This window comes from Vicugna pacos, unplaced genomic scaffold, assembly GCF_048564905.1.
Source record: "Vicugna pacos unplaced genomic scaffold, VicPac4 scaffold_21, whole genome shotgun sequence".
NCBI classification, from domain to species: Eukaryota; Metazoa; Chordata; class Mammalia; order Artiodactyla; family Camelidae; genus Vicugna; species Vicugna pacos.
Window position 1 is genome coordinate 10,366,226 of NW_027328742.1, and position 16,171 is coordinate 10,382,396.

The following is a 16,171-nucleotide window of genomic DNA, read 5'->3' on the forward strand; positions in this document are numbered from 1 at the left end:
GCTATGCAAGATAATACATTGTATTAGGTTTCTCTAGAGAAACAGAACTGACAAGATGTGTGTGTGTATGATGAGAGAGAGAGAGAGAGTGAAAGACTGATTAATTTTAAGGAATTAGCTCATGTGATTGCAGAGTCTTGGCAAGAACCAAATCTACAGGGTAGGCTCACAGGCTGGAGACCCCAGAAAGAGGTATCATTTGAGACTAAAGGCAGCTTGCTGGCAGAACTTCTTCATCCCCAGGAGAGGTCACTCTTAATTCTATTAAATTCTTCAACTAATTAGATGAGGCCTCCACACTCACTTTACGGAGGGTAATCTTTTTTACCAGAAGTCTACTGACTTGAATGTTAAATTTCATCTTAAAAATGCTTTCACAGATACATCCAGAATAATATTTGACCAAATAGTTTGGGCACTGTGACCAAGTGGACACAGAAATTAACCATCATGCACTTGTAAAGAACTACTTAACAGTGTGTCTGACACATAATAAATGCTCATAAAGTGGTGGCCATTATTTTAGGTCACAAAAGAGCTTCATTTGACAGCAGTTTTGTCTCAGACTCTACACAGGACTATGAGAAGAATCAGAACCAAAAGATGTAACTTTAATTAGAACTGTTAAACCCCTTGAACTCATAGACTAGAGATAGTTTACACTTGCATAGAATGATCCTGCAGTTGTAGCAGACTGACCAGGATAAATCAGACTTTGGGGTTTCCGTCCTGTCTTTCTGCTACTAACAACTCTATTCAAAGGGTTTTAGGTGTAATTCGAATTTAGTTCTCTCTCTCACTTGCCACATCTCTTGCAGTCTTGCATTTAGCTCTCCAAAAAGGCTAAAAGTCTTGTTTTCTTTAAAAATATGATTGCACTCAAATGAAAATATGAAAAAGTAAGATAATTGGGCAAAGTGATGATTAAGTCTTAACACTCTTGGCAATTACCTTGGAAAAATGTAGATAACAATTATATCTCTGTATTTCTCATTTAAGTTGAATCAGAACAACAAGAGCGAAAACAACCATTGGAAATTGTTGATCTTGTAATTTGAGCTTTTTGAAAGCAATGTTCAGTAACCTGTCTGGCTAATCAAATCACCTAAACAAACATCTATTTCTAAAGCAGCAGCTAAAAATAAGAAATTAATTGTTGGAAAGCTTAATCCTGAGCTCTTTTCATCATTATGCAATACTTCTCTATATTATTAGCTGTTTGGTAAAGAATGATGAAAGTGACTATTTTTTCAAAAGATTTGATACCAGCAGTTCCTTAAAAACATTCCACGGCTTCTCATTAGGTGTCTGCACCACCATATTAGCAAGTCAGATTCACCATTTTTACTGTACTTTTAGCATGGCAAGATCTAAATCATTTTAATAAAAAAAAATTATCAGAACCTTTGTATAATAAAGACTTTGTTAGTGAGTAGATTTGACATGAAAGGAAAAAATAATATTGCCCAGTGGTATATATTCTGTGGATAATGGTTTACATATATGGATAAGGTCTTCAGGATGAGTGAGTAGTTCCAAGCTTAAAATTACCCCTTGAATGAAATTAAAGGAAAAATTAGGTGATTTTTCATGGGTTATGAGTAGCTACAGTAAATAGCCAGGTAATCACAGAATAACACATTTCACGTGCAAGACAAATTGTTAATTGTATCACTCCTAGACCTTTTGCAAAGAAGAGGCAATTTGAAACATCATCAACTCCTAGTCAGTCTGCCTACTTGGGTGACCTGCTTGGGCCTGATGGAATCTCCTACTCAAGAGAGAACCTGTTCAGGGAACTATTGATGATCAAGATTCCATGGGCTCTAGGAATGGGACAAGCAATGTTGTTATCTAGAACTCCCAGAAGTGGAGGAAGCTAGAGGACAAGGATGCTTGAGCAAGAGAGTCGGGGTGAGCAGCTCAAAGAAGCTTTATCTAGGCGGCGGGGGTGAGGTGGGGGGTTAGGCCAAACAACAGGAAATACTTTCCAGAGAAGTTGAGATTGAGGGAAGTAATACTCAGGATGGCTAGGCTGCAATGCATAGACTGATTTGAAAGGGCTGGAGAGTTCTGGAACTAAAGTATTTTGGGTGCCAGTGTTGTAAAATTGGTAGGTTGCAAGGGTTGTGTGCCATGTCAGAGGGGACACCGTGGGAACCTAATCTTACTTTAATGTATACTTCAACTTTAAAAAACTATCAGTAATTAGTTACATGGTTTTCATCAACATATAATGCAGAGAGACAACTTTTTTTTAGTTTCCTTAGTTCAAAGGCAGAGGAATTAATGAGCCCATTTGACTTTTTAAACAATGTGAAACTATGGCAGATTCCATAATTCATTATTTTCAATATGAAATTTCATATATATGTGAAAGTATGTAGTTATATATATGAGTATATATTTTATTCATATAAAATATAGTCATGTTTATATAACTAAAATTATCTATGACTATAAATATATGATACAAATGTATTTCAATATGTAGTTTCATAAATGTATATTTTTCAATATGCATTTTCATACGTATATATTTCAGGTAAGTTTTCTGGAACTACAGTTTTTTAATACTTGTTCTGATGCATTATTTGGGTTTTCACCTTTGGAAACACCAATTATGTATATATTGAACCTTCTCTTTCTATCCATTATATTTGGTATTCTTTTCAAATTATTTAATTTTTTAATTTATTTCGTATTTTTACCTAAACATTATTTTCAACGTCTGTTTCCCTTGAAGCATTTGTGTGTGTGTTGTGTTCATCTGCTCTTGTGTTCCTTTGGTTTAGACATCTTTTTTTTTAAGTATTTATTTGTTATTGACTTCTAAAACCCATTTAAAATTTTTTTTTACTTTTCTTACTATTTATCATTTATGTTGTACTTCCATGTTTTATATAGTTTTTCTTCATACATTTCTATATATTTGGAAATATTGTGTGCATTTTTAGTCAACTTCTAGGCAGATGACCTAATTGTGGGGATATTATTCTAATCCTTATTCTCTTTTATTATAATATCTTTTTATAATATTTCACTGCAAATGTTTCTGTTGATTATTTTTTAATTACATTTTTACCCTGATTTCTTTTAGAAGGGAGTAGTTGGTCACAAAATCTGTTTTTAACAACTTCTGTCTATAAATACCTCTTCTGTTATTTTGTGAAGTCTTAAGTCATGTTCGCGTACTTGAGAGATTTCCTATTCTTTCCTCCACTCCCCATTTTTATCTGGACAGTCTCTTTTTCTTCTTCTATTGCCTCTCTCTTGTCCAATTTCAAATCCATTTCCAAGTTTCTCTGTGGCTGCTGCTTGTCCTGGGGCTTTGGCAGATTGGCTTAGAGAGTGTGTAAGGCTCGGATTGCTTCAGCCCTTCAGACTTTACCACAGACTCCTTCCCCTCACATGTGAATGTGTAAAACCACGCCTTCGTCCACAAGATCGGCCCGGCCCACTGTTGAGAATCTATTGGTAGCTTATGGTTCTCGGATTATCTGTTGCATCAGACACAGGTTTTTCCCTGTTTCCTCCCACATGGATGCTGGTACCATGCAGGTGTTACAGTTGGTGATGTTTTTTGCCCCTTCATATTATTGAGTCATGGGGACTTTGCCTCTTGTTTTTACTATAATTTGTAATGGGCTTTTGGTTCTGTTTTCTTAGTTGCTTTGATTTTACGGTGAGATTCAAGGAGATTAGAAACCTACACCACTACTGCTAGCTTAGTGTTGATGACTTTATCAATAGCTTATGCAGATAGAGTTCCACAGAACACATGTTGGGCAGTAATAATGTAGGTTAGTTACTTCAAGCTTGTTTTTCAAAGTGATCTTTCAAAGCTCTTTATTTTCTTGGTGAGGATTTCCCCAACTACTCTAATTACTCTCAGTGAGTTAGGAGGTCATTACAGAACAGAGTTTAGAAAATAGATTTGTATTTGGATATCGGCTTTACTCTTTAGGAAATAGATTTGTATTTGGATATCGGCTTTACTCTTTAGGAAATAGATTTGTATTTGGATATCGGCTTTACTCTTTAGGAAATGTGACATTTAATAACATTGGGTCATTCTTTGAACTGTGCCTCATAAAATAATAAAATGAGATTATTTCTCTTAACTTTCTGGCACGAGGTATGGCATGTGTTAGATAGTCAACACATTTTATATTGTCTCTTCCATGTATGTATACTTTCCTTTGACTATTAGTATGATGGCTTTCATACCTGAGTTAGATCGGATGCCTATGAGGGCAGAAAACATATCTGTCTCATTCTTTGCAGTATTCTCAGAGGCCTGCATAGACTGAACGTAGTGAGAACTCAGAATATATTGAGCAGATTAATCAAACTTGTAATTAGTTTGTAATCTTTCTTCTCTTATACTAAAAATAATAACTAACATTTAATGAGTGCATATTAGGTTGCCAGAGCTGTTCTTAGCATTTTGTGTGTATTTTGTTATCTCAGTGTCACAGTAGGCCTACAGGGTAGGTGCTGTTATCATCTGCACTAGATAAATGAAGAAATTGAGACACAGAGAAGTTGAGAAACTCACTTTAAATTAATGAATTGCCTAAGCCCATGGACAAGTTAAATAGTGAATTCTTTAGCGGCAAGGTGTGTGTCTTATTATGTTGTGTATATACCGTGCTTAACTTAGAATATGCCTGAATGCTTTCATGAATAATGTATTGTGAAGGGTCAATTAGCGAAATACAGTTCCATTCCAATACAATATATTGACCTAATTTTATTTTTAATAAATGTTTCAGATGATGATTTTCTCATGATACTGGTATGACTATTCAGAATTTTTACCTGAAGTTTATAACGTGATGCGTATTTGAAATAACTTTGGGTAAATCAAGCAGATACTAAGCCACTTTTAAAATTGCAGAGTTGAAAATTGCATAATCTTTATTATGAATCACTAAGCCCTACCTCATTAAAACTACTAAAGTATAGTAATGATAATGAGAGTCGTGTCCTGCATTTCTATGCTGTTTTGTACTCTGCATGGTTCAAAAGAGCAGAAAGCTTACAGTAAGATGAATGACATAACATAGTGGTAATCTTATACAGGAAGCAATGTACAATTAGCTCACAACTGTGTAACGTGGTGCTAAATGGGGCATAACTGAATACACTGTGCAAGTATTTAAAGTTAGAGGAAAATTCATTACATGGAAATTGGGGGCATTAAAAACTAATATTTCTATTTAAAGTTTCCTCTTCTTTTTCTACCCCCAGGCAACTAGTAATCAGCCAAGTAGAGGTATTAGAAAGAAACCAAAAGGGGTGGGGCAGGTTTGTGCACAAGGCTTAATCATACACAGAAATACATTGAAACTTTCTTTGAAATTTCCTTGGTGTGTTATTTTCTTGGTGCTTTCAAAATAAAACAAGTGACAGATATTGTGGGGGTTGTGGAGAAGGAATTTAATGTTAGAAAAGAAGTAAAAAATACGCAGTGAATAATCAATCTGCCAAACACAAGCCTTGGAACTCAAGAGTTGTACCATAGTGTATGAGGTTTTTCTATAGAGTTATTTGTCCATTTTCCATACGTCAAATCTGTGACTTTAATGCCTAAACTGATAAGGTAGTAATTAGATCTAAAAAAATAGTGAAATTTAAGAATAATAAATTGAAATAAAATGATCCCTTTAAATAATCCACGCTAATTTCTCCATGCTGTAATGGATATTTATTTTTGTCTCCACAGTATTCATCCCTCTCTGTTTGTCTCACCAAGAGGACAGGGTTTTCCTTTTGGATGCCTCCCTTTCTTCATCAGTCCACTTGTTTAGATGGTATTAACCTCACTTCAGTTCCAGCTGACAGTGATTAGCCTACATCATTTGATGTACTCCAGCCTTTTAACCTAACCAGTTGTTACATAGCAGTCACAGCCGGGTTGTGAGGTGTTTGTTGAGTCCTCCGAGTAAGAGGAGCTTCCTCTCTTCCCGTAGATGCTGTGGGGTGTGGATTTGAGGTTGAGAACTGCTACAGTCATTTTCTACCACGAAGCTGAAGGGTGGACAGCTGTGCTGACACTGGTTTGGTTGGAGGGGAAGGTTTGTAGAGCTTGAGGATGAAGCCAATGCTCTTAGAAGGCAGAGGAGAGAATCAGAGAGCAACCAGGCTCACAGCTGATGTAATTAGAGCACCTAGAGTTTATGAGCCAATAAATTCTCTTTATTTTTCCAGCAAATTTGAGTTGAGACTTTTACTTGCAACATAGAATCCTTCGTGATAGTTATGGGCAATCTGAGGGAGTATCATTTACAGTGAACAGAAAACCAGGTAATAGGGAGAGCCAACCTCAGCAGAGGTTATGTACTAGGTGAAAATCATCTTGATATTTTAAATTCTAGAGGGGAGGGTATAGCTCAGTAGTAGAGCACATGCTTAGCATGTACAAGGTCCTGGGTTCAAGCCCCGTGTACCTCCATTTTTAAAAAATGAATAAATAAAGTTAATCACCTCCCCTTCCCTCCCCCCAGAAAAACCCAAAATAACAAAAAAATTGATTGTTAACTCACAGGTATATAATTTGAAGTAGCATGGTGTGTAAATGCCTGTGTGTTACAGAAGGAAATGCTAGTCTGCTCTGGTATTGAATGAAATGACATAATGCCGTAAGTTTGCAAGACGTTCTTCCATTTGAGTATAGACATTTTGTGAGTAATCATGAGTCTGTATTAAAAACCTGATGTGTCGCTTCAAAATAGATGGGATATGAATAATAGAATCTCTGGCTAATGGTTTTTTAGTGCCTAAGAAAGTTTGGCTGCAAGGAAAAGAAATCAAACTCAAAATAGATTTGCTATATAACAAATTAGGTGAATCCAAATTGAATTTATTCATAGACTTGGTTATATGATTAGGGAGCCAGATAATTTTCATTTTTATTTTCTGCCAATTTTAGAATGTTGGTTTGTTTTCTTAGGTTAGCTTTTCTCATGGCCCTGAGAGGGCTGGTTGCAATTCCAAGTATCTTGTGCAGATGGTTTCATCCAGAGATAGGAGTAGACGTCTCTCTTTATGTATCTCTATTTAAAAGTAAAGGAAACTATAGCTTCTCAGCAGAATCACATTCATTGTTCAAAATGGTGTCACATACCATATTTCTAAGCCAATCACTGGCAAGGGGCAATAAATCATCTTGACTGGCATAGACACATGGACATTTACTCCGCACGCTAGGGAGACGCTTCTTCTCTCAGTGGGCATAAGGAAAGGAACTGCTCTTTTAAGACCCGGTTCTGCCTGCAGGGAACAAGGGGAGGTAGAAATAATAGATTTGTTTTTTATCAGAGGGTTGTGGCCTGCTTGGTAAAGATCATCTGAATCTAATTTCTCTGATTCTGTGGCAACAGCCTCAGTTCAATTTTCTTTGATAAATGCCTATCACTTGCTGCTGAAATTGAAAAGAAGCATGCTTCTCGTGACAGTTTTGTTACACACTTGTCCCAGAAAACACAGGAGAGCAATCTTTCCAGAGCATGTATTGTTTTAATCGAATCACACTCAAACTATCCCTTTTGCCTGGCTTGGCAGCAATAAGGCAAGAGGTTCAGGCATATTAATTACCATAAATCAATTAATTAGTAAATTTCACTTTGCAACTGACCTAACCAATTCTCTCATCTTCCCCCTCTCTCTCTGATAAATTGTATAGTTATTTGAATATATTCACTTAATTAACCTTTTTGTTTTTTTTTTTTTCTGAATTACTGTACCTCCTTTGCTTGACAGGACTCATGATGAGATATATTTTAGAAAGTTGTCAGAATTGCTTTGGAAAGACCATGCTAACACGTGGAAAACACTGAACACGAAGATATCTAAATAAAACATGATACAATTCTACTGTACATACTGATATTTCTTGTCCTTGGTAGGAAGACCGGCAACATTCCCCAAAGTAATTTTCAAATGATGGGATTACAAACCCTATTAAATATATACTTGTCCTTGGCATTCTAATGGCTATCATATATTACAGTAGAGATATTTCTCAAATAAATGTAGTGAAGATCAGATCTATATCAATATGTATGCACTTCAGACGAGATTGACCTGACATTCTGGCTGCACATTTTGCTGAGGTACCTGAAATAATCATATCTGCTTGTTTATACAAGGTTTAAATTTGATTAGAAAGTGCCCAGCGTTCCTCTTTCAAACGTGCTGGGTTACATGCCGGGTTCTTTCGGAGTACTGTACAAACGGCAGTGAGCTGGCCTTAGTTAATTCACCTAGTTAGACCCCTGTTGAATCTGGACAGTCAAGGGACATTGCTATTGACTGAATGTTTTTGTCCTCCAAAACTTACATGTCAGCCCAATTCCCAATGACTGTAAAATGGGTGTTTGCAGGTGAGACCAATAGGAGGTGATTAGGTCATGTGGGTGGAGACTTTGTAGGCGGGATTAGTGTCCTTATAAAGAGACACAGCCTGGCTTCTAGCTCTTTCTGCGGTGCGAGGAAGCGGTGAGAAGACAGCGAGCCGTCTTTGAACCAGGAAGCGGGATCTCACCAGGCACCTTGATCTTGGAGCTGCCGAGCATCCGGAACTGTGAGAACTAAATGTTTGTTGTTTAAGGCGGCCAGTCCATGGTACTTTTGTGATGCCGGCTCAAACAGACTAAATTCTTTAACCTGAGCAGCTCATCTGTTCACAGGAACTAGGGGCTACCTGTTGCTGGTAGAAATTGGCCAAGGGAAAAATACCCGCATTTGAAAGGCTTTACTGCTTTATTTTGTGTCTCCTTCCTTCTTTTCAGCGACCCTGGAGGCCCATATTTACCCCTTTGAGAACCCCACTGTCTACAGCAGTTCTTCCCAAACTTTAATGTGTGTATGAAGCACTTGGGGAGACAGTGTTAAAACAACCATTTTAATTCAGCAGGTCTGGGTGTGTCCTGACCTGAGAGCTTGCATTTCTTATAAGCTCCCAGGTGATGCTGATCATGCTGTTTGATGAGCCACACTTTGGCAAGATCTGGCATGTCCTTACCCCTCCTTTTTCATATTGAAAAAAAGAAGGGAAACCTTATGAAATATCCGTATCCCGCTCCTCAGAGCCTTGCAAAGTGACTGTTATGAATGCATTAGAGGTGGGGCTGTGCTTTTGTTCAATTCATGCTTTGAGTCCTTGAAAATTGCTTTATTTACATTCAGCAGTGGCTTATGATGCAGGTAAATTTTTTATTTTTGCCCTAGTAAAGGTCTGTTGCTTAAGGTTTGTTAATGTTTGCTATTTTCTCTTGTCCCCAAAGAAGAATCAGCTGAACAACACAGTAAGAAAAAAGGATATTCTAAATGGGTGTAGACACTTACTGTGCTATATAGTAACTTCCAAATCTATCTCCACATTGTAATGCTCCAGAGAACTAAAAAAATAGAGCTTCTAGGTAAAATACAGGATGCCCAGTTTACTTTGAATTTCAGATAAACAATAATGTGTTTCAGATAAACAATGATGTATTTCAGTACCAGGGTGTCCTCTGCAGTATTTGGAACATACTGTATAATGTTGGTAATAGTTGAAATGAATGGATTGTATTAACCGGCTAAAATTTTTTATTGAATTCAATCTAAACAATCTGTAGCCAAAGCTAGAATCTGGGCTCTTTTACACATGTTGTCACTTGACTGTCATGTGTGAATCCTACACTTTTAAGGAGCACGTTTCCACCTTCTCAGGGCAAGTGGGTTTGACAGTAATTTCTTCTACCTCTCCTCTAGCTCTTTGCAACTTAATTGATTTGCAGCTGAAACTAATTGTCAGTTGAGGCAGTGAAAAAATAGAAAATCCTACAAAGATTTGTTATGTCTAAATGTCGTAGCCTGAGCTATGGCCCACGTTTCCCAAATGCAGAGAATTCAGGTATTTGGGGGAACTCCTAAGCTCCTTAAAATAGTGTTTTGAAAAATCTTAAAAAAAATCATCTACTTGCCCCTGAATTCTTTCCTCCAGAAGCATCTATAGATATCGAGAATTTGTGGGATTGCCATGTTGGGAAGAAAGATACATCAATTTAGGTCATGTGGTTGGAGCCCTGAGAACTGACAATAGACAGATGAGCAAGCTTTTGTCCTGTTCCTCCCGTGGGAGCCCTCATTAGTGAGTAATTCAGAATAGACAGAAGTAAGAGTTTATGTATCAGCTTAACAAAAGGGGTGGTGGTAATGAGGACTTGACAGGGAAAGTATGGACGGCCTTTTCATCCTGATGCGAATGAGCAGCCTCCTTCCTGGCTGGAAGCTTTCCTGGAGTGGAGGGGGTTTCAGGCAGTTAATTCTATACTTCTCCTAGTCAGTTTTCCAAATGGGAAACTCTGGGGTCGGGGGCAGGAGTGGGTGGTGGTAATGGCAGCTGTAGTTTCAGGGTTCTCTGCTTCAGTCTGATGAAGTTCAGGTGAAATTTCTGCTGATCCCTTAAGTGACCTAACATTATGAGCAAGTTATAGAGGCAGACTCTCTTAGGGTGACTATATTTCAGGTAACAGGTCTTCATAAAAAAGAATTCCAGAAGCTGGATATCATGTAGTGTCAAAAACACTATATGGGAGGTAACTTTAGGGAAGAAGTAAGGCACAAAGAAAAGGGTGGCAGAAAATGACACTTTCTCCTTTAACTTTCAGGGTAGATTCATGAAGGTTTAAGGATGTGTAGCAGGTGTCAGGGACTAGATAATCAACCTCTTTTGAATGAAAACCAGATGGTACTAAATGGACCCTTGCAGCTGTACCCTATTTCATTTCTATCACCAACCATCCATGGCTTTCAGCAGGTAGAATTTATGAAATTAAGTAGATCTAACAGAATTATGGCAACTATAATTTAAGTTTGTATGAAGATTCCTACTAATTACAAGAGTCCTTGGGTATTAAGGAAGGTCTGAGGCAAAAAGGAGTAAGAAGAAACATTTGGATATAAAATTTAACTTGAAAGAAATGTTTCTTTTAAAATGTGGTTTATTCATCCCTTTATTGCCTTGCACTAAACTCATAGGAGGAGCTTGGGCAGTAATTACAAAACAATACATATTCTACCCAGACATCTGTATTAAAAAAAAAAGATTTTGTTTACAATATAAGCTAGTATTTTCACATAAATGCTCTCTTCCCCAGCAGCATACACAATAATGTTTAGCATATTTGTAGAAGTACACAGACAATAAAGGGAGGAGATACACAGGTAAGGATGACCTGGGGGAACCGTAGAAGTTGACTTTAAGCTTATCATCCACCTTGGAGGGAGTACAGGGAAAGGGACTCTGCCTTTCCTACTATGTGACTGCAGTATCCTAGGCTGTTTTGATCTTCACTTTGCAAAAGTCAAATTTAAGTGGGACAAATAGACTAGATGGGAAATACTTTGTTAAAAAAAATTACGAGAAGGTTAAAATTTGAATTGTAAATCATTGAAAACCTGTCCAATTACTGACAGTATTTTGGATCATGTATTATGATGTTTTCTCTTGACAGTAGAGTGTGTTCTAGTCCTAAGGACTACTTACATACATGTATTATTTGCTTTGGGTTTGGTCTTAGAGTAATATAATCCTGCAAGTGGGATTTTTACCTGGGTAATTTGTTCTCATTAAACTCCACACCCCAAATTTTATCAGATTTTCTTAGTATTTTATTGAGCCAAGGTTTTTTTTTCTTCTAGATTTACACTACTTTTCGGGTATGATGCCTCTTTAGAGTTAGATTTTGTTTAACTCTGTCATTTATGTTGAATTTACAGCTATTTACATAGCTTTATAGGGTATTAAGTGTTATGGTAAGTCACAGGGATCTAATGTACAACACGGGGAACTAGTTATACTATTGTTATAACTTTGTATGGCGACAGACGGTAATTAGACTTAGTATAATGATCATCTTGTAGTGTATAAAAATACCAAATCACTGTTTATAACTGACACCAATATACAGTTGACCTTGGACAACATGGTTTTGAGCTGTACAAGTCCACTTATAAAGTTTTTTCAATAAATGTATGGCCTGTATTTATGGATTTCCTCATCCTGAGATTTAGCCAGCCAAGAATGGAAATTTCCTTGAGCATCTGAGAATTTGGGGATACAGGGGACTCTTGAAACCAGTCCCTAGCAGATACTGAGGGAAGACTATAATATTGTAAATCAGTTGCAGTGCAATAAAAATACAGGAGGATGTGTGTAGGCTATATGCATATACTGTGCCATTTATATACGGGACTTGAGCATCTACAGTTTGGTATCTGCAGCAGGTGGGGTGAGGGGGCTGGAATCAATCCCTTGTGGATACTGAGGGATGATGGTATAGCCTAATGCTACGATTCAGGGAGTGTTTTTAAACTAAGGCCCGTTTTAGAGATTCTGACTTAATTGGCTTGGGGTACCAATTAGCCTGAGAATCAGGACCGTTAGAGCTCCTCAGGTGACGCTGATGGTGTGGCCAAAGTTAAGAATCAAATAGATGGTTAAGAACACAGCCTCTAGGCAGTCCCCTTAACTGTTCTGTCCCCAGTTTTCTCTTCTGTAAAATGGGGAAAAGAATACAGCCCGTCTCATAGGCTAGGAGAGGATTAAGTGAGCTAATATGTATGTAAAGCGCTTAGATCTACGTGGAGCACTTAAGTGCTAGGTAAATATTGATGGTATTGTTTGGTAGATAACAAATCAGTTGTTATAATAGCTAATACTTACTAAACACACGTGCTGTGCATCATTCTAAGTGTTTTAATTATTGTTTCATTTAACCTTTCCCACCATATGAGGGAGCTTATTCCCTTTATACAAATGAGGAAATTAGGACACAGGAAAAAAATTTTTTGAACGCATAAATTCCTTTATTGAAAACATTGGGCTAGCACTGCGCTGCATTTACTCAATAGCCATAAATGAAGAGCCACACACTTCTGATTGGATACTAGTGTTTTAAACAGAGAACACAGCATCTGGGTATGCTCTCAGAAGTATGAAATATGGACTAAACTAAGTAGGAGTGAACTGTACGCAAAATGACCGTTTTTGTTTAATAGCAAAGGTATAAATGGTAAACATCATCACGAGACATTCCTGATCTCAGACCAACAGATTATTTAACAAGCAGATTAAGGTTGGGCTGCCAATAAGTTAATGAAGAGTTCTCAGTAGGAGAACTTAGATGAAAGTACACCCAGGCTACAGATTTAAGATTTTGTAGCATTCATTTAAATGTGCATGGAATGTAAGTGGAGTAAAGTAACTGTTGATCTGACAGGAGGCCACTTGGCAACCTGTTCTCTTTTATAAGAGTCTAAAATTAGAGTAAGCTAGAGGAAATATTTGCCAGCTTAAGGCTGACATCCTAAGAATTGGTGGAAATTCATGAGCTCTCAGTAATTTTCCCAAGGCCTGAAATTCCCAAGGATTTCTCAAAGGTTAAATCTCAGGTAGTCTGATTTCACAGTAAAAGCCATAAATCAAATTACAAAATAAAATGTATTCTGGTAAGTACTAGACAGTTCAGTATTTCAAATGCAACAACATAAATGATTTACTACCAAAATAGCTCCCGATTGTGCAGATAATTACCGAATCTGTGTATAAACACTTCATTTCCCTTATAGTTCTTGCCATGAAATAAGAATTTTCAGGATACTATTGGCTTTTGACAAACATTTTATTTCCAGAAAATTGACTATATGTACTCATCATATTTCCAACGCTTTCTATTCCTTCTGTTACATTGTTAGAGGTAACTGCATGAAAATAAAATTTCATATAAACTGCATATTTTTGTTACCTTTCTGTTTTGGGGACATAATGATTTCTACGGCTGTGAGGTTCCAAACAGGAAGATTTTTCTTCAAGTTGATAACAATACAAAAAACATCTGCAGTGAAGTTTCTCTGCAAATGTTCATCCTAATATTTAAAGAGGATAGTTGTGTGGAGTTGTTACCAAACTGGTCCTGCAGACCCCTACTTTTATCCCGGCCCAGGCTCCCTGCCTTGGTGGGAAAAAATTCTTTTGCTATTTGAATTTGCACAGCCAATAGCAAACCTGATGCTGAGATTGAAGTGGCACAAGCTTCATTCAGTGACAGGGCGTGGAGAATCAGGAATTTAGTTTGCAAGTCAGCTTCTTGCCCTGGGGACTATTAGGGCAACATTGTAAGGGCAAGGTTAATGAGGGGGAGCCATATGCCATTAGTTTTCTGAAAATAGGTGGGGTTCTTCCTGGAACGGGGGTCCTCTGGAGCAAGGGGGATGCCTTCTGGCATCTGGGTCAGAAGTGGTTGAACCATCATGGTGCAGATGGGTGGAGATCTTACTATTACAATGAGGTGATCATGCACTGCAGGGCAACCTTTGTTCTGCATCTGGAGCTGAACCAGCTCGCACCAGTTTCCCGTGGGTAGACTGATTCCTGCGCTGTGAACACAGCTGGAGGACATGGTTAGTTGTGGTCTTCTGCAGACTGGCCTGGAGGGAGGGTCAGGGGTGAGGTTCTGGGGCAACAGCCTTGGTAACACAGTGGAGGAGATGTTTGTCAAATTTTGTAGCTAATGTGCTATTACAACTTCTATAGGATTGTTTAACAGGGTCTAAATCATTCAAATTTTCCTGTGTTTGTCATAGGTAGGGTCCTGTCATTCCCGTCACTTCACAATGAGTTTAGAGTAAGTGCTTCCTCAAACTGTTCTATGACCTTCGGGCTTGTTGGCTGTGTTTGTGTCTCTGGCCAGCAGTCTCCTTTCTGTAGCTGGAATGATTCATAGACAGTTTCACTTTTCTTCGGCCTTTCGTAGTCATTTCCCAAGTCCTTATTTCAACAAATTTAAAGGATGTTTAAAGCCTAATGGTGCTCTTTGGGTTAGAGTTGGTCCTTGAATGTTGTAAGCGTGACTTCTGTACACTTAGCACATTCATATTCTTTATTGAAACTTCTGGTTCTCATTTGACATATAGTGGCTCATGCAAGGTGGCACCAACTGTGGAATCGATTGTTCAGTTTCAGCTGTGTTGGTGAAACTTTGTGTTTATTGCATCGTGTCTTTGTTTTATTAAAATGTGAGGGAAATGGAAAAAATCAAATAGCCAATATTAATGGTAGAATGATAGAAATTAAGAAAAAAAACCTTTTGGCATGATTGCGGTAGATTTTAGCCTCCGTCTGACTCAGTTATGAAAATTAAAATTAAAGAAATCATTTGAAATGCTGGATATATGTCATGAAACTATATCATGAACAAAAAATAGATAGGATTGTGCACTGCTCTTTCTTCCACATGACAGCCCTTCCTACTTGCCTCTACTCATGCGGTTTCTTTGGACATTTGTACTTATGGTATGTGCGTATTTTCAGGAAGGAACAGCACATAGAATGGAGTTGAGCTCTTAATAAATGTTTATTGAATTTAGTTGACTGTTGCCCAATAAGCTGTCTGTAAGAAAAAGGCTTAGAATTTATCATGCAGAACAAGTTGATGGGTATTTATCAATCAACTGTATGTCCAAAGCCATGATCTTCAGGCCCCAAAGTGTGAATGGAGCCGTTAAGAGTAGCCAAGTAGTTTACTATTGGACAGTCTGGATCAGGGATCTCTTTCTCAAAGCTGTCATTTCAATACTCTTTGCTCCATTGCACACTGCTTTCAGTCGTTTGTTCTAGTGAGAACGTTACAACACACACAAACATTTCCCATGGTGGAACAAAAGCTGTCCTTTTCTGTCAATCTTTCTACAGTACTTGGGGGAAAAAAAACTAGAAATATTTCCACCAAACTACAAATAGGTAAGTCACTAAAGCTTTGCTTTTTTTCCCCATGTAGGTTTTCCCATCAAAAGGATTTATTCCTTTAAGTTTTCTGTATGAATAAGAAAATATTAACTGGTTGGGGTCTCTGATCTTTTAAGTACATCTTTCAATTTTAGGTAGCATCGGTGTATTCTCTACTTTGAAGGAAGAGTGATTAGCATTTTTATACTTTCTCCTCCTTTTCCACCTCACATCATCCAGTGTTTGTTAGTTATAATATTTAAACTGTTAGAGTTTGTAAAATTTACCATCTGTTCTGCAGCCACAATTCCCCAGATGTTCAATCATAGCCAAACATTGACTAGATTTAATGTTCAGCACCACTCCTTTTATTATGCTTTTTCATTATTTTTA

At 37.5% G+C, this 16,171-nt stretch overlaps 2 long non-coding RNA genes and 1 pseudogene across 5 annotated transcripts in view; 2 read left to right on the plus strand and 1 right to left on the minus strand.

Moving 5' to 3' along the window:
- The window catches only part of LOC140694470 (small ribosomal subunit protein eS24 pseudogene), a 432,455-nt pseudogene that overhangs the window by 304,231 nt on the left and 112,053 nt on the right, over positions 1-16,171 (minus strand).
- The window catches only part of LOC140694471 (uncharacterized), a 473,386-nt gene that overhangs the window by 102,522 nt on the left and 354,693 nt on the right, over positions 1-16,171 (plus strand). The window lies entirely within an intron of this gene.
- The window catches only part of LOC140694474 (uncharacterized), a 169,359-nt gene that overhangs the window by 96,525 nt on the left and 56,663 nt on the right, over positions 1-16,171 (plus strand). The gene's annotated exons all lie outside the window — the stretch shown is intronic.